Genomic DNA, 24,995 nt, shown 5'->3' on the forward strand with positions numbered 1-24,995 from the left:
GGCTTATATAGACTTCTCTTTTGGCATATGATAGCATAATAAGGGAAAGGATCATTAGGTTTGTTATTCTTGTATATGATTAAACAATTATCTTTTGAAACATCATCTGTATATGGTGCTGCGATTGTTTTAAGATGATTTATTTCCTTTTCTTGTTTCTCATTGTTTATACGTAATTCATTCATTTGTTGTTCTATTTCTTGTAGTCTTGTTTGAAGTTGATCGTTGTTAGTAAGGTATAGCTGTTGAAAGTCTTTAACGAAGTAATTGATAATTATTTGATTGCATTTAAGATAAAACTCTGGAGATAACCATCTAGATATATCTAGAATCAGTTCCTTACAAACATATGTTCCTCTTAATTCATTCCATATTTCTCCTTTGCCACCTGCTACTTTTCTAATAATTTCCACAGCTGGAATACCAGCGCTGGAAATGTATGCTATTAGTTCTTTAGATTCTTTATTTTGAAACCAATTTTTAAACTCTTTACCACCGTCTTGACACAACTTAGTAGCATTAAAGTAACCTGTATTCTTATCTATAATCAACTTGAAATCACCAAAAATACCATACCAATAATTGTTCTTAATCTGTTCATAGCAAATATCATTTAAACTATACCAATTATCCATAGTACTCATATTTATTATATAAAAATGTTGATTTAATCATTTTCGGAGTTTTTTCCCGACACAAATAAATTCTCATTCACCATTTTATCATATCAAGTATTACCTCTTTCGAAATCACTACACCCTTACATAATCATCTAACACAGAGAGTAACGGTTCGCTAACATTTTATGGTTATTATTCCATAAAAGACATTAATATTTACACTACAACATTACTTTTATCTACACAGTTATTATGTGAATCATCAAAACCTAGCCATTTAACACATACTTTATCACCTTTCTTTCTTAACACCTTTTCCACCAAGTACTCATCTTTATGTTTCGTCTTTAATAGTTCTGGTTCCTATAATCTACCTTCCACATCCTCTTCTTCTAAATTTTTAATTCTATACGTAGGCGGATTAGATGGAATAACTTCACTAATAACAAATACTTCTGTTGACCAATTAGGTGTATATCCTTTCTCAAATAACCCTTTCGATTTACTTATACGAACATGATCACCTAATTTGTACTTGGGTTTAACACGCTTATATTCTTTCTTATACACTTTATCCAATATTGTTCGCTCATTCTTCTTATTAACTTCTATTGGCTTTAAACCAATTGTTCTATGCACTCTATTATTATACTCACTAACCAATGTTGGTAATATCTCTATCCATTTATAATTCCCTTGTGTTGTGAACCTTTTCCACATGTTTTGTTTAAGTGTTCTCTTAAATCTCTCAACAACAGAAGCTTTCTTACCACTATAGGTTGAGTAATGATTAATCTTATTTTCCTCCATTAACTTCTTAAACTCTTTATTGTAAAACTCTTTACCTTGATCTGTTTGTAAGTTACTAGGTTTTCTCATTCTTCATATGGATTCGAATGCTACTGTAACATTCTTCCCACTCTTATCTTTAACAGGAACAGCAAATGCATATTTCGAAAACACATCTATAATCGTTAGCAGATACTTATAACCTTTATTTAATTTGGAAACACCTTTTAATACTCCACTATTTATTTCAACAAGATCAGCTTGCCAAAGATCATCTGTACCTTTTATAACTACATTTAATCTGTCAAAGTTTTTTCTAGATGGTTTTTGAATTTCTTCTATAATGTCTTCTCTAATACCTTTACCTTCATCTAGTCAATCGGGCTTTTTAACGAATTGAGTTTCAGTAACACCACATACAGAACAAATACTTTTCTTTAGATATCTTCCATTCTTTGTTTGTTCAATTCTAATGGTATATTTCTCCCTATCTGTCAATTTCTTACACTTAACACAATACATCATCATTATTTATTGTATAGAAAATCAACAAAAAAATAAAATTTATCACTACCTAATACTATACTTTTAACATTATCATCATCATCACTTGATTCGTTTTCACCTTCATCTTCTATTTCTATATACATATTAAGGAATAATAATTTACCTTCTTTCAATTCAGATTCTTTAGATGGTCTAATTGTTAACTGATCATTTATATTAAAGTGTAATGGAAAACTTTCAACTAAAGCGCCATTTAAAAAAAAGTCTATAAGATGTTTAATAAGACTTGATTCTATATCCATTAACCTACCTCTATAAAGAAATTTGTAGGCAGCAGCTAAATTATATACAAAAAAGGCTGGTTTCCCAAGATCATCTTCTGCCAATCGACATGGAACTTCAACAGTTTCTTTTCTTGTAAGTAAATTAAACTCTTATTTCACTGATTCAAGCTGTTCTAATGTTACAACATCTTGTTTATCAATAGCATTAGATACATTAACCAATCTTTTATTCTTAAAATCAACCCATGATGTAAAAACGTTTCTAGATTTGTCCATTATACTTATAACATTACCAAAACTATCTATATTTATTATATAGCAAACGTCCTTAGGAAAGCTCTCTTTCTATATACATTATAGCAAATAAAAATTCACCGTCTTCCATAGCTGAATTTTTATTTGGTTTAATCGTTATTATATCATTCTTCTTAAAACCAAAAGGTATATTTTCAATCAAAGTATCACCTAAATATATGTATAAAAATATTTATCCAAACTTAATTCCATGTGCATTATTTTCCCATTATAGAGAAATTTGTAACCATTAGTGAGATTAAATATTTTAAAGATTGGCTCCTTAGCATTCTTAATTCTCAATCGATATAATAAAAGTATAGTTTCTTTCTGCATAATCAATTTAGTAGTATCCATCCTAATCTTTTGAAAATCTTCTTTCTTTATGTATGTGTCTTGTAACGTTTCTAATGCATCTTCAAATCGTTTTCTATCGTTCTCTAATTGTGCTTCTATTGATCTAAGTTGACTTACGCTAACAACATCATTTAAGTTCTCCAACAATTTTAATTTTTCTTCACTAATATCAACATTATCTTTTCTATCTTTAACATTACCAAATATATCCATACTCATTTATTATAAAGAAAATGTCCATCCTAATTTTTCAAAACATTTCTTTAACATCTCTATTTGTTTAGATGAGTGTTTAAAATCAATATCAACATAAACATCGTGCTTTTTCAACAGATGGTACAATACACATTTTAAAATTATAAACAATACTCTTTTCGGATACAGTTCTTTAAAGGTTTCGTATAAGTTTTCGAATTCAGTTATAAGTGTTTCTTCCATATGTCGTAAGTTTAATGGTTTTTGATCGGTAAGGTGATAGTGTATTAAATAATCATCATCATAATATTTTGTGTATTTGTTTTTCTATAGTACTTCTAAAACAGCTTTTGTTGATATTAAATCTTTCGATATATCCCTAAATTCATCATTTAACACCTTGAACACATCTTCAGGAATAATTCTATCCTGTAAAGCTTGCAAACGAGATAGCTGTAACTTATATCTTTTTATAGTATCATACCATAGTTTTCTCACACAAGCAGCTCTCATTCCTTCGTTAGTACTGTAAACAAAACCATTCGCTACAGAACAATTATCACAAATACATGTACTCCAAACTTTTGTTAATGAATTACAACCACAATTACTGCATTTTAATGGTGCGGTCCTATAATTTGACAGCATATCCTTTAAGGTAATTATTGGGTATAACTTTACCAACTCTTCTTCCGTATACAAAAATTTAGGTATTAACATTTTCCATAACTGAACAACTGTATATGCGTTGTTTTTATCTTTTAAGTCTATCTTACTAACATCCCGAAAATACCAATTAAAATTAAATATAACTAGTGCATCTAGTTCATCCTCATGCTTCTCAAAATAATCTAAAAATCTATTGTGTATAGCTTCCATATTTATCTTAAAACAAAACTTTTATGGATATAATCCATAAAAGCACTTAAACTTAATAATATTTAATCATTTTTAATCATATACATAACATTACTAAAAGAATACCCTTGATTTAGAAGTTTTAAAACCTTAACACAAAGATGACCACATATAACTGAATTAAAGTCTTGTATTCGTTCGTCATTGTAAAATAAGTTTTTGGACCAAAATATTGTAACAGTTGTTTAGGAGGAATACCACCATAAGAATCGAACACGTACTATATGTTGTTATCTTTCCAATAGCATATCCAATGAGTACCAAAGTTTTCTGATTTATCAAGGATAACTACACCACACTCATTTACATAGGGTTTTTGTGGAAGTTCATCACTCATAAATACACCTCTAAATCGTTTTATCTTTAATTATTGAACCAACCTCTCTATTTCGAATTCGGTCAATGGTTTTAGTTTTTTGACTTCTTTGGTTTACCTGCTCCTTGTTTTTCTTTCATAGCCATATTGTGTCTTTTTTGTTCTTCAAGTTCTTGTTTATTCTTCTTTGCATCCAGTACAGTTTTAGTAATCGCTGCTGCACCACCTGCTAATGAACCGACTGCACCTAAAGCTGCTAAAATGGCTGGAATTGTAAAAATAAAACCACCCATATGCTCTTTCTTAATCTTTTTCATTTGTGCAGTAGTTAAAGTTAAATCCATTCCTTTACCTTCTTTAATTTTCTTAGATTTATCACTAAGTTGTTTCTTTGTTAATACATGATCAATATTTAAATCCTTTATTTCGTTGTAAGGAACACTAAACATACAACCTTTAATAGAACACATCTTCCTATTTATTTAAGAGAAAATCGTAGTTTGTAAAAGTACAGTTGTTGTAGCTCCACCAAAATCAATTAAGGAATCATTCTCATCTGTTATCCTTATCACAAAATTATCAACCTTGTCTTTAGATATAGGGAAAAATAATGGATAAGTAGGCTCATAAATGATACTATGTTTAAACTCGGCATCTGTTTTAAATGATGCTATAATTCCTGTTTCTCTATGTGTGTATTCTGTATCTTTAACAAACATACCATCTGCTATATTACAGTGAACATTTGTAGTATCAAACGGATGAAACTTTGGCAACTTACTTCCAATATGTGTTTTGTTTCTTTCTAAAACTTCAAGAATATTAAACAAGAGGACTGTAGCTATACCCCCAATTGTAACATCATTGCTATCAGTTTCTATTTTAACTCTATTCCCTAAATGATCTTCTGATAATGTTATGTTGATGGATTGCGATTTTAAATACTCATTAAGTGATTTTAAATTATAATGCCCTTCTGGTATAAAAACTTGTTTATCACCATATGAGAAACTGTTTTTTTTCTGTTGTTATGTTTAGAATTAAGTATGTTGTGTAAAACCCAAGTAGTCCAATACTTAAATAGTTGCTACTGCTGTCTAATTCGTAATGGAGTTTCTTCTTTAAAACAGAAGTATCACTCGTTAACTTAAATACCTTTGCCATTTATTATATAATAAATGAATAAGCTAGATTTACCTAGAGATATTCCAAGAGAGAAAGTAATCAAGTTAATAGAAGATATCATTCAAAAGTTAGAATACAGTTTAGAGAAGAAAAAGAGAAAACTACGAATTGTTAAATATGCATACTACACTTTGATCACGTTGTCGGTTATACTTTCTGCAACAACTGGATTTATTAATATTTTTATACCTGTAACAATTTACTCAATATTAACAACGTCTCTTGCAACTGGAAGTGCTATAATAACAGGTTTGTCATCTAAGTTAAACATAAGCAAAAGAAAAGATGAATATAAAACCATTGTCACTTGTATTAATTCATTTAAAGAACAGTTAGAGATGATAATAACATTAAATGGTGAAATGGATAATAATATATAAAAGATACGTTGCTTAAGATCAGAGAACAACTTAAAGATATAAGATCATAAAAGAGTCGATTTTCTCTATAATAAATGAGTAAGAAAACTAGTAATTGGGATGTAAAAGAGATGATAAAAGAAACAACAGTTAAGAAAAGAAATGGAGAACTTATACCTGATGATATTCGATGTCTTATAGTGGGTTCATCTGGGTGTGGTAAAACTTTTTTGTTATTTATTTTTTTTTATTACAGCCAGGTTGGTTAAACAACAATTACTTCTATATATATTCTAAAAGCATGAATCAGCCAAAGTATAAGCAGTTAAAAGATCGATTTGAAAAAGCAGAACTAAAGTTTAAGAAGCAAATAGCAACGTTCTTAAGCGGTAATGATTGTATTGTACCTATTGATGAATGTGAAAAATACTCTGTTGTTGTGTTTGATGATTACATTTTAGAGAATCAAGATACTGTTAGAAATTACTTTACAAGAGGTAGGCGTATACATTTAGACTGTTTCTATCTTGCACAAACATATTCAAAAGTACCTAAACAGCTTATAAGGGACAACGTTAACTTCCTATGCATATTTAGACAAGAAGATACTAATCTTAAACATGTGTATAACGAGTTTTTGGAGGAGATATGTCTTATGATAAATTTAAAGAAATATGTTGAAAATGTTGGCAAGAAGATTATGGTTTTATAGTAATTGATATGACAAGGAAGGTAAACAATGGTAAGTATAGGAACAAGATAAAACACTTCTTAAGCGTTTGACTTTTTTCACGTTTATTGACGTTTGTTCGTTTTCTATACAATAAATGGATGAGAAAGGTATTAATAAGAATATCAAGTTAAAGGAGTTCTTGATAAAGGGCTTCAAATCTTGGAAGAAAGAAAGAGCAGGTATATATGATAAATTTAAAACACAAGAGCAACCGGCAATTGATGCTATTCAAAACTTGGGAAGTGAGATCAAAGAAGTAGCAGAACAAAATAAAAATCTAATAACTGAACTTGTTCCAGTTGTACATAAGACGGCTTCAATAGATCCTAGTCTACTAGAAACACCTAAAAAAATAACTTATGATAGTTCCCCAAGTAGTAGTGATACGCCTATAACGGGAGAAATAAAACAAATGAGAAAACAAATTAAAGACAAAGTTGAATGAGTAGAACCTTTAACAACAGCACAGTCATTTGGTAAGATTGCAACGAAATATTATAGTAAAAGAAATGATAGTGTGTTTGGAATGAGAACTGTAGAAGAAGATGGAAAAATAATAATAAGATAGGAAATTCTGAAGTTAAAGTGAATGGTGATGATTTGATAATTAATGGTAAAACTTATAAAGGAACAGAAGGTCTATGGGAATTGTTAACGATGAATACTAATAAAACCGTTGAAGATTATGATGATGACGATTTTGAACAGTACAAGGAAATAATAATAGAATCAGATGCTGCCTTCCAAAAATATAATCGAGATAAAAAAGTAGCATTTAATAGAGGTTCTAAGTACATTAATATTATCAAGCCTATTTTGGATAATTATATTAAACCATCTTTACCTCCAACTCCTAAAAGGACTGGTGAAAAAATTAAACAATATACAGAGATACCTAAAGAATATATATGGATGGATGATGTGAGAAAGTTAATTGATCGGTTAATAGTTATAGATGGAGAAGAAAAGGCTGGTAATAATAACTTTTATAATGAGAAAGTAGGTATAGTGAGTATGATTAATAATAAGCTTTCACAATTTATTCCTAATGATCCAAAAGGTATAGGTTATTTGATTAAGATCTTAAATACATTACCACCACGATTCTGGAATAATGAGAAGCTTGGAAAAGGATTAGCAAATGATTTGATTAATAAACTCCCATTTGAATTACATATTCCAGGATTTTCGTACTGTGGTCCGGGAACTAAGCTACAAGAAAGATTAGAAAGAGGTGATAAAGGTATTAACCCATTAGATGAGGCTTGTAAAGAACACGATATATACTACAGAGACAATAAAGATACAGAGTCAAGACATATTGCAGATAAGGAACTAGAAACTAAAGCGTGGAAAAGAGCATTTAGTAGTGATGCATCAATTGGTGAACGATTAGCTGCTTTTGGGGTTGGTACTGCTATGGATGCTAAGGTTAAGTTAGGATGGGTATTATAAGTGTTTTAATTGTCATTATGTATGATTCTTTTATGGGTATATCCCATAAAAGCGTTGTTTCAAGATTTTCTTTATAATAAATGGATAGTGTTGAAAGTTACGAGTTGCAAAGCTTTAAAGCTAACACAAGAACATTTAATAATTTGAATGAAGCTAACAAAGATATTGAGTTTGATTTCGATGTGGGGGATGACTTCATACATCCACACAAAGCAGATTGTCATATGACTTTTGAAGTTGTTGGTGCATCAGTTGGAGGAACATTTGGTGCAAATGATACTATAAAACATGTAGATAACTTCTTACCATTCTTCTTTTCTCAAATTGAGGTTAGAAAGCATGGAGTTGTTATAGATAAGATTGAACTTCCTGGAATAACATCTACAGCTATTGGTACATTAAAGATTTCCAAGCCAGAAGTTGAATATTTAAAACAAGCAGGATTTGAAACAGATGATAAACTTGGTCTAAGAAAGGACTTTAGTGTTTTGTATCCATTAAGATTAACTCCAGGCTTTTTAAGTGATTATAAAGAGGTTATGTGGAAAGGTGGATTGAGAATAACATTTACAAAAGCTAACAACAATAACGATGTCTTGTACAAATGGACTGGATCAGGGGGAGGTGCAGCAGCTCCTCATGATGGAAAAATAACAATAAAAAGTATGGAGATAAGAATGCCTATTGTTGAATACGAATCTAATTATGAAAACAAGTTAAAGTTGAAAATTCTTAAAGAACCTAAAATCATGTTTTCATTCCATACTTATCAATGTGTTCAGAAGACTGTTATAAGTTCTTTCTTGGAGTTTGATGTTACTACTCAATTTAATTCTAGACAATTTGATATGCCTGATTTCGTAGTTGTAATGTTCCAAAGTGATAGAAGTGGCAAACAAACAGCAGATACAAGTAAGTTTGATCATTGTAAGGTAAAGAATATCTATCTTAAGAATGGAAGGAATGAGATATTTACAAAAGAATCAAGAAACTTAGATATTGCTAACAGGAATTATTTTAGGATGTACGAAGATTATACAGCATTTAAGAGAATAACATGTGGCAATACCGAAATGTGCTATGATCCTAAAGAGTTTATAGATAACAGACCAATGTATGTGATTAATTGTAGTAAAAGGAAGAATGTATCGGTAAATGAGAGAACAAACATAAAGATTGTAGTAGACTTTGCAGAAGCTGTGGCTGCTGATACTATATGTTATGCGATTTTAATTGGACAAAAGAACTTTACATATGATCCCAAGAATGAGAAAGTAGTAGAAGAGTTTTAGATAGTTAAATGTATGTTTGTATTGTTTTATGGAAGCTTTTCCATAAACGAAATTGATAAAAAAGGATTAAATATTTTTCGTGAAGATAAAAATTGAAGAGTGTTCATTGATTTTCTATATAATAAATACGATGTCGAGTCATATTGAGCTTTTAAATAAACTTGGAAGTCTTGAACAAAAACAAGTTATTGGATTAAGGGAATTAGAATTAAATACAGAATATAAGATTGTGAAAATGGAAAAGATTAAAACTAAGTTTGGAAAGAGCATTTTAGTTGCGTGTGGGGAGTTTAAGGTCTTTTTCCACCTGGATTTACAAAACACTTAACAGATAAAATGATTGATGAGATCGTTAAAGATGGAATTAAAATCAAATACACTGGTTTAAAAGATAATTATATAACTGTTGAGTTCTGTATGTAAATTTTCTGTATGTAAATGAGGATTGGTTTTATGAATTTCTCATAAAACGAACATTTTCCTTATAATAAATAAGCTATTGCTACTTATTTGAATAAAAAATGACGTTAAAGCATTGAGATTCCTTTGCATAGATGAGTTAGAAAAAGGTAAAGGGTACGAGATAACATTATGGAAATTGATTCAAACACAGCGTTATGGTCAAAGAGTATTCGTACATTTAGATAAGAAATATAAGACGTTATTATCACAACGATATAATGATGAAACTGAGCAAGTATTGAAAGATTTGAAAAAAGTATAAGCTGTTTGTTAAGTATGAAGGTGTGAAAGATTTAGATAATGGTTATAAAGTGCATCAGTTTTACTTTAGAAATGAATCCAAAAAATAACAAAAATAAAACTTGTAATTTTAAGTATGTTTTAAGTGTATAAGTGTTTTTATGGCTTCATTATCAATATCCGAACTTGTAATTTTAAGTATGTTTTTATGGTATTAAGACTATAAAAAACTAAGACCTTTGGATATACAGAACATAATGTCATTTAAATTTTAAAGATATATGTATAAATAAGGGATTTATTTGTTTTTATAATAATATCCTTAGAGTTATGCAATTTATAAGACATTCAATAGATAGGAAATTTATTTGTCTATTGACTGCCGTTTGAATTTTGAAAATCGGTTATGATATTCAAAAATATTTGATGAAGTTATAGCAAATTCGAAATTTCGGGAATTTTTTACGGGTTTATTTTTGAGTTTTCTGGAAAATCTTATTCTTTTAAAAAGTCTTAAAATTTTATTTAAATTATAGTAGTATTTTTTTATTTTTTCGATTTAATGAAATTTTGTATAGATTCTGAAAAAGAGAAACATATCTTGTGGGTTATGCAACAATTTATGCATTTTATAAACTTGGTTATGTTATTAGTATTCATTTGCCGTTTGAATTTTTGAAATCGATTAATTAGGGACCGAGCTATTGAATTTTAACGTTATTTGGGGGTGAGGCTGCCAGTGTTGCCAACTCACTTTTCACAATTATCATATTTATTAGTAATGGGGTGAATTCATCCCTATATGTTTTAAAGCGATATCTTGAAAAAATTAAAATCCTGGAACGTTCCGAAAAAATATTGAGTTGGCAACATTGACATTTTTTCTTTTTTTTGTCTTGCAACTTAGGATTTAGTTCTGATATTCTGGTATCGCTGAGTGTTGATGGGAAGGAAAGAGAGAAAGAGACTCAAGAGATATTTTGTCACGGATTCAATGACGTCATGTATGATGTCTTCGAGGAGACTACGTCATTGATATACAGCGCCCTCTTACAGTTGCTAGCTAAAAGTTCTGTTGAAGGAAGAGGCTGATGTATATATATGTTGACGTGAGGAGAAGGAAAGAGAATCGGATTGGACGGTCCTGTGCTGCTACTTGAATCGTTCAAATGAATCAGTGACAGATCACCTATTCCAGTAAATGCTACATTTGTTATATTCCTTCTCAGCGGATTTTTTAAAAGTAATTATTAACGGATTTTCACGATTCAGCTTATAAACTGGAGATTAAGATGCAATAATATATTTTGTGTAGGATTCCATTGTAATATTTTAGATGTAAGTTTTTATGGTTTTAAATGTCATAAAAGCCTATTCAATCTCACTTTGGGTTATCCCTCTGTGTTAAAGTACAATAGTCCGGAGTGGCTTCAAAAATTTTTGACAGTTAGGGGGGTTGAGGGGAAAATTGTCTGCAGAACATACATGTGTCCCTACTCATTTCTGCACAAACGATGTCCGAATTTTTGACACAATTTTCGAAGACTTTATAGAAAGTGGGGAGACTAACGTTTAGACAGCCACCAGCTTTGTTTTGGTTCTTGTTCGTTGTTCATTCTTGTAGAGACGAAAATTTGTTTGGCAAATTTTTGCACAAACGATGCACAAATGCTTGACACAATTTTCGAGCGATTTTCCAAGGTGGAGAGTTACGGTTTAGGTGGTCCCCCACTTTGTTTTCGTTCTAGCTCATTGTTCCTTCTTGCACAAACGAAAATATGTGTACGACATTTCTACACAAACATTTGACACCATTTTCGATCAATTTTTAGAAGGTGGAGGAGCTACCGTTTAGACAGCGCCCACATTATATTCGCTGTAGCTCATTGTTCAATGCTGCACAAAAGAAACTTCGCTTTCCACATTTCTGCACATACTCTGGAAAAAACAATTGGCACCATTTTTGATCAATTTTGATAAGTTTGGGGTTACAGTTTAGACACCTACCCACTTTCTTTTCGCCCTAGCCCATTTCTGATTGTTGCACAATATAAAATTTGTTTTTATGTTTCTGCCGAAACGTTGCACAAACGATTGACACCATTTTTCACCAATTTTTATAAGTTAGGGGCAACGGTTTAGGCAGCTACCTTCGTTGTTTTTGCCCTAGCTCATTGTTCATTTTTGCACAAACGAAAATTTCTTTCGGAAATTTTTCCACAAACGATCGAAACCAGTTTCGATCGATCTTGACAAGGTAACTTGCTGACGTTTAGATAATATCCCAGTTTATTTGCCCCTTAGCTCATGGTTTGTTGTTGCACAAACGAAAAATTTGTTTGTTCACATTTCTAGAGAACCGATTGACAGCATTTTCGACCAATTTTGACAATGTGACGGAGTTACCAATTAGACAGGCCTTCCATTCTGTTTTTGGTGTAGCTCATTGTTCAAAGTTGACGAAACGAAAATTTGTGTAGTACATTTCTGCAAAAAACTGCCCTAACTTTTGACACCATTTTCGACCACTTTATAGAAAGTGGGGAGACTAAGGTTTAGACAGCCACAGGCTTTGTTTTGGTTCTTGTTCGTTGTTCATACTTGTAGAGACGAAAATTTGTTTTGCAAATTTTTGCACAAACGTTGCACAAATGTTTGGCACCATTCTCGACCGATTTTCCAAGATGGAGAGTTACGGTTTAGAAGGTCCCCCACTTTGTTTTCTTTCTAGCTCATTGTTCGTTCTTGCACAAACGAAAATTTGTGTACGACATTTCTACATAAACGTTTGACACCATTTTCGATCAATTTTTAGAAGGTGGAGGAGCTACCGTTTAGACAGCGCCCACATTATATTCGCTATAGCTCATTGTTCAATGCTGCACAAAAGAAAGTTTGCTTTCCACAGTTCTGCACAAACGATGCGCAAATGATTGACATCATTTTTGACCAATTTTGATAAACTGGGGAGCTACCCACTTTGTTTACGCCCTAGTTCATTGTTCGTTCATGCAAAAACGAAAATTTGTGTTGAAGATTTCTGCACAAATGATACACAAACGAATGACACCATTTCCGAACAATTTTGACAGTGTGTTTTTTCTATCGTTTAGCAGCCCCCACTTTGTTTTCTCTCTTGCTGGTTGTTCATTGCTGCACACACGAAAATTTGTGTTGCATATTTCTGCACAAAGGATTCGCAAACGGTTGACACCATGTTCGACAATTTTGAGGAGCTGGAAGAGCTACGTTTTAGACTTCCCACTTTATTTTCGCTGTAGCTCATTGTTGATTGTTGCACCAACCAAAATTTGTGTTGCACATTTCTGTACAAACTATTGACATTATTTTCGACTAATTTTGACAATGCGGGGGCCACCGTTTAGACTGCCCCCAAAATGCTTTCATTTAAGCTCATTTCTCGTTGTTGCTCAAACGAATATTTGTGTTGCACATTTCTGAAAATCCATGCAGAATCGATTGACACCATTTTCTACCAATTTTGACAACCTTTTAAACCTATCGTTTAGACTGCCCTACACTTTGTTTTTGCTCTATTTCGTGGTTCAGATTTGCACAAACGAAAATTTGTGTTCCACATTTGTTCACATACTCTGGAAAAAACGATTGGCACCATTTTTGACCAATTTTGATAAGTTTGGAGCTACAGTTTAGACACCTACCCACTTTGTTTTCGCCCTAGCCCATTTTCTATTGTTGCACAATATAAAATTTGTTTTTCTGTTTCTGCCGAAACAATGCACAAACGATTGACACCATTTTCACCAATTTTTATAAGTTAGGTGCAACGGTTTAAACAGATACTTTCGTTGTTTTTGCCCTAGCTCATTGTTCATTTTTGCACAAACGAAAATTTCTTTCGGAAATTTTTGCACAAACGATTGAAACCAGTTTCGATCGATGTTGATAAGTTAAGCTTCGGACGTTTAGATAATATAACAGTATATTTGCGCCCTAGCTCATGGTTTGTTGTTGCACAAACGAATAATTTGTTTTTTCACATTTCTAGAGAATCGATTGACAGCATTTTTGACCAATTTTGACAATGTGACGGAGTTACTTATTAGACAGGCCTTCCATTTTGTTTTTGGTGTAGCTCATTGTTCATAGTTGCCGAAACGAAAATTTTTGTAGTACGTTTCTGCACAAAAATACCCTAACTTTTGACACCATTTTCGACCACTTTATAGAGAGTTGGGAGACTAACGTTTAGACAGCCATCAGCTTTGTTTTAGTTCTTGTTTGTTGTTCATTCTTGTAGAAACGAAAATTTGTTTTGCAAATTTTTGCACAAACGATGCACAAATGTTTGACACCATTCTCGACCGATTTTCCAAGATGGAGAGTTACGGTATAGAAGGTCCCCACTTTGTTTTCGTTCTAGCTCATTGTTCCTTCTTGCACAAACGAAAATTTGTGTACGACATTTCTACACAAACATTTGACACCATTTTCGATCAATTTTTAGAAGGTGGAGGAGCTGCCGATTAGACAGCGCCCACATTATATTCGCTGTAACTCATTGTTCAATGCTGCACAAAAGAAACTTCGTTTTCCACATTTCTGCACATACTCTGGAAAAAACAATTGGCACCATTTTTGACCAATTTTGATAAGTTTGGGGTTACAGTTTAGACACCTACCCACTTTCTTTTCGCCCTAGCCCATTTCTGATTGTTGCACAATATAAAATGTGTTTTTCTGTTTCTGCCGAAACGTTGCACAAACGATTGACACCATTTTTCACCAATTTTTATAGGTTAGGGGCAACGGTTTAGACAGCTACCTTCGTTGTTTTTGCCCTAGCTCATTGTTCATTTTTGCACAAACGAAAATTTCTTTCGGAAATTTTTCCACAAACGATTAAAACCAGTTTCGATAGATCTTGGCAAGGTAACTTGCTGACCTTTAGATAATATCCCAGTTTATTTGCCCCTTAGCTCATGGTTTGTTGTTGCACAAACGAAAAATTTGTTTTTTCACATTTCTAGAGAACCGATTGACAGCATTTTCGACCAATTTTGACAATGTGACGGAGTTACCAATTAGACAGGCCTTCCATTCTGTTTTTGGTGTAGCTCATTGTTCAAAGTTGACGAAACGAAAATTTGTGTAGTACATTTCTGCACAAAACTGCCCTAACTTTTGACACCATTTTCGACCACTTTATGGAAAGTGGGGAGACTAAGGTTTAGACAGCCACGGGCTTTGTTTTTGTTCTTGTTCGTTGTTCATTTTTGTAGAAACGAAAATTTGTTTTGCAAATTTTTGCACAAACGATGCACAAATGTTTGGCACCATTCTCGACCGATTTTCCAAGATGGAGGGTTACGGTTTAGAAGGTCCTCCAATTTGTTTTCGTTCTAGCTCATTGTTCGTTCTTGCACAAACGAAAATTTGTGTACTACATTTCTACATAAACGTTGGACACCATTTTCGATCAATTTTTAGAAGGTGGAGGAGCTACCGTTTAGACAGCGCCCACATTATATTCGCTGTAGCTCATTGTTCAATGCTGCACAAAAGAAAGTTTGCTTTCCACAGTTCTGCACAAACGATGCGCAAATGATTGACATCATTTTTGACCAATTTTGATAAACTGGGGAGCTACCCACTTTGTTTACGCCCTAGTTCATTGTTCGTTCATGCAAAAACGAAAATATGCGTTGAAGATTTCTGCACAAATGATACACAAACGAATGACACCATTTCCGAACAATTTTGACAGTGTGTTTTTTCTATCGTTTAGCAGCCCCCACTTTGTTTTCTCTCTTGCTGGTTGTTCATTGCTGCACACACGAAAATTTGTGTTGCATATTTCTGCACAAAGGATTCGCAAACGGTTGACACCATGTTCGACTATTTTGAGGAGCTGGAAGAGCTACGTTTTAGACTTCCCACTTTATTTTCGCTGTAGCTCATTGTTGATTGTTGCACCAACCAAAATTTGTGTTGCACATTTCTGTACAAACTATTGACATTATTTTCGACTAATTTTGACAATGCGGGGGCCACCGTTTAGACTGCCCCCAAAATGTTTTCATTTAAGCTCATTTCTCGTTGTTGTTCAAACGAATACTTGTGTTGCACATTTCTGAAAATTCATGCAGAATCGATTGACACCATTTTCTACCAATTTTGACAACCTTTTAAACCTATCGTTTAGACTGCCCTACACTTTGTTTTAGCTCTATTTCGTGGTTCAGATTTGCACAAACGAAACTTTGTGTTCCACATTTCTGCACATACTCTGGAAAAAACGATTGGCACCATTTTTGACCAATTTTGATAAGTTTGGGGCTACAGTTTAGACACCTACCCACTTTGTTTTCGCCCTAGCCCATTTTCTATTGTTGCACAATATAAAATTTGTTTTTCTGTTTCTGCCGAAACGATGCAAAAACGATTGACACAATTTTTCACCAATTTTTATAAGTTAGGTGCAACGGTTTAGACAGATACTTTCGTTGTTTTTGCCCTAGCTCATTGTTCATTTTTGCACAAACGAAAATTTCTTTCGGAAATTTTTGCACAAACGATTGAAACCAGTTTCGATCGATCTTGACAAGGTAAGCTGCTGACGTTTAGATAATATCCCAGTTTATTTGCGCCCTAGCTCATGGTTTGTTGTTGCACAAACGAATAATTTGTTTTTTCACATTTCTAGAGAATCGATTGGCAGCAATTTTTTACCAATTTTGACAATGTGACGGATTTACTTAGTAGACAGGCCTTCCATTTTGTTTTTGGTGTAGCTCATTGTTCATAGTTGCCCAAACGAAAATTTGTGTAGTACATTTCTACACAAAAATTCCCAAACTTTTGACACCATTTTCGACCACTTTATAGAAAGTGGGGAGACTAACGTTTAGACAGCCACGGGCTTTGTTTTTGTTCTTGTTCTTTGTTCATTCTTGTAGAAACGAAAATTTGTTTTGCAAATTTTTGCACAAACGATGCACAAATGTTTGACACCATTCTCGACCGATTTTCCAAGATGGAGAGTTACGGTTTAGAAGGTCCCCACTTTGTTTTCGTTCTAGCTCATTGTTCGTTCTTGCACAAACGAAAATTTGTGTACGACATTTCTACACAAACGTTTGACACCATTTTCGATCAATTTTTAGAAGGTGGAGGAGCTGCCGTTTAGACACCGAGTACATTATTTTCGCTGTTGCTCATTGTTCAATGCTGCACAAAAGAAAGTTTGCTTTCCACAGTTCTGCACAAACGATGTATAAATTATTGACATCATCTTTGACAATTTTGATAAACTGGGGAGCTACCCACTTTGTTTATGCCCTAGTTCATTGTTCGTTCATGCAAAAACGAAAATTTGTGTACAAGATTTCTGCACAAACGATGCACAAACGATTGACACCATTTTCGACCAATTTTGAGAATGTGTTTTTGTATCCTTTAGACAGCCCCCACTTTGTTTTCGCTTTGGCTGGTTGTTCATTGCTGCAGAAACGAAAATTTGTGTTGCATATTTCTGCACATAGGAGTCGCAAACGTTTGACATCAAGTTCGACTATTTTTAGGAGTTGGAAGAGCTACGTTTTAGACTTCCCACTTTATTTTCGCTGTAGCTCATTGTTGATTGTTGCACCAACCAAAATTTGTGTTGCACATTTCTGCACAAACTATTGACATCATTTTCGACTAATTTTGACAATGCGGGGGCTACCGTTTAGACTGCCCCCAAATTGTTTTCATTTAAGCTCATTTTTCGTTGTTGCTCAAACGAATATTTGTGTTGCACATTTCTTAAAATCCATGCAGAAACGATTGACACCATTTTCTACAAATTTTGACAACCTTGTGAACCTATCGTTTAGACTGCCCTACACTTTGTTTTTGCTCTAGCTCGTGGTTCAGATTTGCAGAAACGAAAATTTGTGTTCCACCTTTCTGCACATACTCTGGACAAACTATTGACACCATTTTTGACCAATTTCGATAAGTTTGGGGGAACGGTTTAGACAGCTACCTTCGTTGTTTCTGCCCTAGCTCATTGTTCATTTTTGCTCAAACGAAAATTTCTTTCGGAAATTTTTGCACAAACGATTGAAACCAGTTTCGATCGATCTTGACAAGCTAAGCTGCTGACGTTTAGATAATATCCCAGTTTATTTGCCCCTAGCTCATGGTTTGTTGTTGCACAAACGAAAAAATCTGTTTTTTTCACATTTCTAGATAAACGATTGACAGCATTTTCGACAAATTTTGACAATGTGACTGAGTTACCAATTAGACAGGCCTTCCATTTTGTTTTTGGTGTAGCTCATTGTTCATAGGTGCCGAAACGAAAATCTGTGTAGTGCATTTCTGCACAAAAATGCCCAAACTTTTGACACCATTTTCGACCACTTTATGGATAGTGGGGAGTCTAACGTTAAGAGAGCCAAGCACATTGTTTTGGTTCTTTGTTCATTGTTGATTGTTGTACAGACGAAAATTTATGTAGCACATTTCTGCACAAGCGATTGAGAGGAATTTCGACCAATTTTCCAAGGTGGAGGAGCTACCGTTTAGACAGCGCCCACATTATTTTCGCTGTAGCTCGTTGGTCAATGTTGGACAAAGAATATTTGCTTTCCACATTTATGCACAAACGTTGCCAAATTTTTAACACCATTTTCGACCAAATTAGTCAAACTGAAGAGGCTAACGTTTAAAAAGCCCACACTTTTTTGCTCTACCTCATTGTTTGTTCTTGCACAAACAAAATATTTTGTGCATATTTCTGCACCAACGATGCACAAATTTTGACACCATTTTCGACAAATTTGACAAGGTGATGGGGCTACCGGTTAGACAGGTCCCGCTATGGTTTTTGCTGTAGCTCATTTTTCATTGTTTCCCAAACGAAAATTTGTGTAGCACATTTCTCCACAACCAATGCCCAAACATTCCACACAAATTTCGACCAATTTTTCAAGGTGGTGGGTTACTGTTTAGATAGCTGCCACTTTGTTGCTTCTAGCTCATTTTTCGTTTTTTGCAAAAAATAGAACTTGTGTTGCAAATTTCTGCACGAACAATTGACACCATTTGCGACCAATTTTGCGAAGTTGGAAGTTCTACTGTTTAGACAGCAACGATTTTTTTTCGCTCTAGCTCATTGTTAATTGTTGCACACCGAAAATTTGTGTTGCACATTTTTGCACAAACAGTACCCAAATTTTTATCACCATTTTCCACAAATTCTCCAAGTTGTGGGCTACCATTTAGATACCCTTCTCTTTGTTTTCGTTTTGCTCATTGTTCCTTGTTGCACAAGCGAAAATTTGTGTTGCATATTTCAACACAAGCAATGACCAATTCCTTGACACCATTTTCGATCAATTTAGAGAAAGCGGAGGAGCTACCGTTTAGACACCGCCCACAGTATTTTCGATGTACCTTATTGTTCATTGTGCACAAAGGAGAATTTGTGTTGCCTCTTTCTGCATATAGAGTGCACAAACGATTTGCGCAATCTTCGACCAATATTGACAAGGATCGTGGGCTACCGTTTAGATATTCATCAACTTTATTTTCGCTCCAGCTCATTGTTCGTTGTTGCACAAACGAAAATTTGTGGTGCACATTTCTACACAAACGATGCAAAAACAATTGGCACCTTTTTTGACCAATTTTGATAAGTTTGAGTGCTACCGTTTAGAGGGCTACCCACTTCGTTTTCGACCTAGCTCATTGTTCATTGTTTCTCAAAAAAATGTGTTCTAAGTTTCTCTATAAACAATGCACAAGCGGTTATAACCAGTTTAGGCCAAGTTTGACATTGCAACGGGCTGACATTTCCATAGTGCCCCAACTTATTTACGCCCTAGCTCATTGTTCATTGTTGCACAATAGAAAAATTTGTTTTGCACATTTCTACACAAATTTGGCAGCATTTTCGACCAATTTGGACAAGGTGACGGGGTTACCAATTACACAGGCCTGCTATTTTACCTTTGCTTTTGCTCGTTGTTCAGTGTTGCACGAAAAAAATTGTGTTGTACATTTCTGCACACACAATGACAAAACGTTTGACACAATTTTCGACCAATTTATAGAGAGCGGGGAGACTAACTTTTAGATAGCCACCCGCTTTGTTTTGGTTCTAGTTCATTGTACATGGTTCCATAAACGAAAATTTGTTTTGCAAATTTCTGCACAAACGTTTGACACCAGTTTCGACCAATTTTGACAAGATGGAAGGCTACGGTTCTAGCTCATTGTTCGCTGTTGGAGTAACGAAATTTTCTGTTGAACATTTCTGCAAAAATGATTGACACCATTCTTCACCAATTTTGACAAGGTGGGAATCTACAGTTTCGATAACCTCGACTTTGTATTCGATCTAGGTCATTGGTCATTTATGTACAAACACAAATTTTTGTTGGAAACTTCTGCACAAACGATGCCAAAACTTTGTCAACATTTTCGGCCAATTTACTCAAAGTGAAGACGCTAACGTTTAGACAGCCGCCCACTTTGTTTTGGTTCTAGCTTATTGCTCATTTTTGCACAAACGAAAATTTCTCTTGGAAATTTCTGCACAAACGATGCACAAAGGATTGACACCAGTTTCAACCAATTTTGACAAGCTGAGGGGCTGACGTTTAGATAATCCCCCACTTTATTTGCACCCTACTTCATGGTTCATTGTTGCACAAACGAAAAATTTGCTTTGTTCATTTCTACACATACGAATGACAGCATTTTCTCCCAATTTTGAAAATGTGACGGGGTTGTATATTATACAGGCCTCCCATTTTGTTTTTGGTGTAGCTCGTTGTTCATTGATGCCAAAACGTAAATTTTTGTTCCACATTCCTGTACAAACGATGACCAAATTTTTGACACCATTTTCGACGACTTATAGAATAGTGGGGAGTCTAACGTTTAGACAGCCAACCACATTGTTTTGGTTCTTTGTTCATTGTTCATTGTTGTACAGACGACAATTTATGTAGCACATTTCTGCACAAACGATTGAGAGGATTTTCGACCAATTTTCCAAGGTGGAGAGCTACGGTGTAGAAAGTCCCACACTTTCTTTTCGTTCTAGCCCATTGTTCGTTGCTGCACAAACGAAAATTTATGTAGCACATATCTACACAAACAATTGACAGTATTTTCGACCAATTTTTAGAAGGTGGAGGAGCTACCGTTTAGACAGCGCCCACATTATTTGCGCTTTAGCTCATTGGCCAATGTTGTACAAAGAATGTTTGCTTTCCACATTTTTGAACAAACGATGCCCAAATTTTTAACACCATTTTCGACCAAATTAGTCAAAGTGAAGAGGCTAACGTGTAAAAAGCCCACTCTTTGGTTTTGCTCTACCTCATTGTTCGTTGTTGCACAAACGAAAATATTTTCTGCACATTTCTGCACCAACGATGCACAAATTTTGAGACCATTTTCGACAAATTTTCTGAGGTGGAATCTTCCGTTTAGACAGCCCTCCACTTTGTTTTCGCTCTAGCTTGTTTTTCATTGTTACACAGACGAAATTTTTGTTCCGCATTTGTGCACAAATGATGCACATAAGATTGACACCAGCTTCGACCAATTTTGACAAGATGGGGGTACGGTTTAGAAAGTCCCCCACTTTGTTTTCGTTCTAGCACGTTGTTCGTTCTTGCACAAACGAAAATTTGTGTACGACATTTCTACACAGACGTTTGACACCAATTTCGATCAAAATTTAGAAGGTGGAGGAGCTACCGTTTAGACATCGCCCACATTATATTCACTGTAGCTCATTGGTCAATGCTGCACAAAAGAAAGTTTGCTTTCCACAGTTCTGCACAAACGATGCACAAATGATTGACATCATTTTTGACCAATTTTGATAAATTGGGGAGCTATCCACTTTGTTTACGCCCTAGTTCATTGTTCTATCATGCACAAACGAAAATTTGTGTTGAAGATTTTTGCACAAACGATGCACAAACGATTGACACCATTTTCGACCAATTTTGACAATGTGTTTGGTCTATCGTTTAGACAGCCCTCAGTTTGTTTTCGCTCTGGCTGGTTGTTCAATGCTGCACAAACGAAAATTTGTGTTGCATATTTCGGCACAGAGGATTCGCAAACGGTTGACACCATTTTCGACTATTTTGAGGAGTTGGAGGAGCTACTGTTTAGACTTCCCACTTTATTTTCGCTGTAGCTCATTGTTGATTGTTGCACAAACTAAAATTTGTGTTGCACATTTCTGCACAAACTATTGACATTATTTTCGACTACTTTTGACAATGCGGGGGCTTCCATTTAGAACTACACCCGCATTGTTTTCGCTTTAGCTCATTGCTCATTGATGCACAAACGAAAATTTGATTTGCACATTTCTGCCATTTCTGCACAAAAAACGATACACAAACGATTGACACCAGTTTCGTCCACTTTTGACGATGTGAGTGGCTACCATTTACGTAGATCCTCACTTTGTTTTCGCGCTAGCATATTTTTCATTGTTGCCCAAAGAAAAATTTGTGTTGCACATTTCTGCACAAACTATGCACAGATTTTGCCACCATTTTCGACCATTTGTCCAAGGTTGGGGCTGCCATTTACACAGCACCCACTTTGTCATCGTTCTAGCTCAATGTTCGTTGTTCCACAAACCAAAATTTGTGTTGGACATTCCCTCACAAACGATTCACACCATTTTCTACGAATTAAACAAAATGAAGATGCTAATGATTAGACAGTCGAAACTTTGTTTTCGCTTTAGCTCATTGTTTGATGTTGCAAGAAAAAAAATGTTGCACATTACTGCAGAAACGATGTACAAACGTTTGATACCATTTTCGACCAATTTAGTGAATATGTAGAGGATAACGTTTAGACAGCCGCTCAGATTGTTTGGGTTCTAGCTCATTGTTCATTGTTGCAAAAACGAAAACTTGTTTTGAACATTTCTGCACAGATGATGCACAAACGATGCAGAAACGATTGAAAATATTTCCGACCAATTTTGACACTGTGTGGGCTATCGTTTAGACAGCCCCAATTTTTTTGGGCTCTGGCTGGTTGTTCATTGTTGCAGAAACGAAACTTTGGGTTGCACATTTCTGCACAAAGGATTCGCAAACGGTTAACACCATTTTAGACCATTTTGAGAAAGTGGAGGACCAACTGTTTAGACATCCCACATTATTTTCGCTGTAGCTCATTGTTGATTGTTGCACCAATGATAATTTGTGTTACACATTTCTGCAGAAACTATTGACATTATTTTCGACTAATTTTGACAATGTGGGGTCTACCGTTTAGACTGGCGCCAAATTGTTTTCGTTTTAGCACATCCTTCGTTGCACATTTCTTAAAATCCATGGAGAATCGATTGACATCATTTTCCACCAATTTTGACAACCTTGTGGACTTAACGTTTAGGCAGCCACCCACCTTGTTTTGGTTCTAGTTCATTCTTCATTGTTGCACAAACGAAAATTTGTGTTGCATATTTCTGCACAAATGATGTGCAAACGTTTGACACAATTTTCGCCCAATTTTCCACGGTGGGTGCTACCGATTAGACAGCTCCCTTATTTTCGTTCTAGCTCATTTTTCGTTGTTACACAAACGAAAGTTTGTGTTGAACATTTCTGCACAACAGTGTTGGGCAAAATCAATTGAAATCAATTGCAATTGATCAATCAATTGAAAGTAATTGCTCTGAAAATCAATTGCTATTGATTTCAATTGCAATTGATTTCAATTTCTAATTGAAAATTAATTTCAATTGCAATTGAATTCAATCATAAAATTTGCAATTAAATTTTCGTCAATTGTTAATTTGTCATCAGGCAATTGATTTTTTTAATTGTTAATTGTCAATTGCAAAGGGTGCAATTGAAACATTCAATTGCAAATTCCACATTGCAGTTCAATTCCAAATTGCAGTTCAATTCCACAACAAATCGACTACTGAATTTTCGTGCTGTTTCGTGCCTCCATTTTCACGTTTTCTGCGTCACCAGAAGTGGGTCAAAATGGGCTTCCAAGATGGGACGAAAATTACCCACTGTTCCGCCACTATCGAATTTCGAGGTCGTTAATTTCACATCGCGTACCCTTCTGTGCGCGTATTTCGACGTTTTGTGCGTCACTGGAAGACGGTCAAAATGGGCCTCGAATGTGGGACGAAAATGACCTACTGCTCCGCCACTACCAAATTTCGTGGTCCTTCCTTTCGCATCGACTAGTGAATGTTTCGTGCCGTTTCGTGCCCTTATTTCCACGTTTTGCGCGTTACCAGAAGTGTGTTAAAATGAGCCTCCAATGTGTGACCAAAATGACCCACGGTTCCGACACTATCGAATTTCTAGATCGTTACTTTCGCATCGCTTAATGGCTTTTTTTAAAGTTTTCTGAACCTATTTCTCGTCTTGTGCATCACCCGAGGTGAGTTAAACGGGGCTTTAAAGAGGGAGTTAAATGGCTCACTTTTCCGCCACTATCGAATTTCGGGATTGTTTTTTTCGCATCGTTTAGTGTGTATTGTGTACCGTTCTGTTCGCCTACTTCCACGTTTTGAGCATCACCAGAAATGCGTCAAAATGGTCCATCAATGTGTGAGGAAATAGAGCCATTGGTCCGCCACTATCGAATTTGGAGGTCGTTTCTTTCGCATCGTATAGTTCCTGCTTTGTACTGTTTTGTGCTCCTATTTCCACTTTAGTGCGACAACGAAAATGGGTCAAAATGGCCTACAAGTATAGCGGAATAACTTAATGCTGTTCCGTTACCATCGAATGTCGAGGTCATTTCCTTCACATTTTTTATGCATGATTTGTGTCGCTTTGTGCATCAGTGGGAGAGGGTCAAAACGGACCTTGAAAGTGGAATGGATATGTCTTTTTCTGCCATATTTGTAGGTCGTCTTTGACCCACTTTCGTTGGCCTACAAAACGTGAAAATATTCGCAGAAACGGTAAAAGAATGCACTAAAGAATGC

This window comes from Thermobia domestica, chromosome 6 (genome assembly GCF_964235325.1).
Source record: "Thermobia domestica chromosome 6, izTheDome1.hap1.1, whole genome shotgun sequence".
NCBI classification, from domain to species: domain Eukaryota; kingdom Metazoa; phylum Arthropoda; class Insecta; order Zygentoma; family Lepismatidae; genus Thermobia; species Thermobia domestica.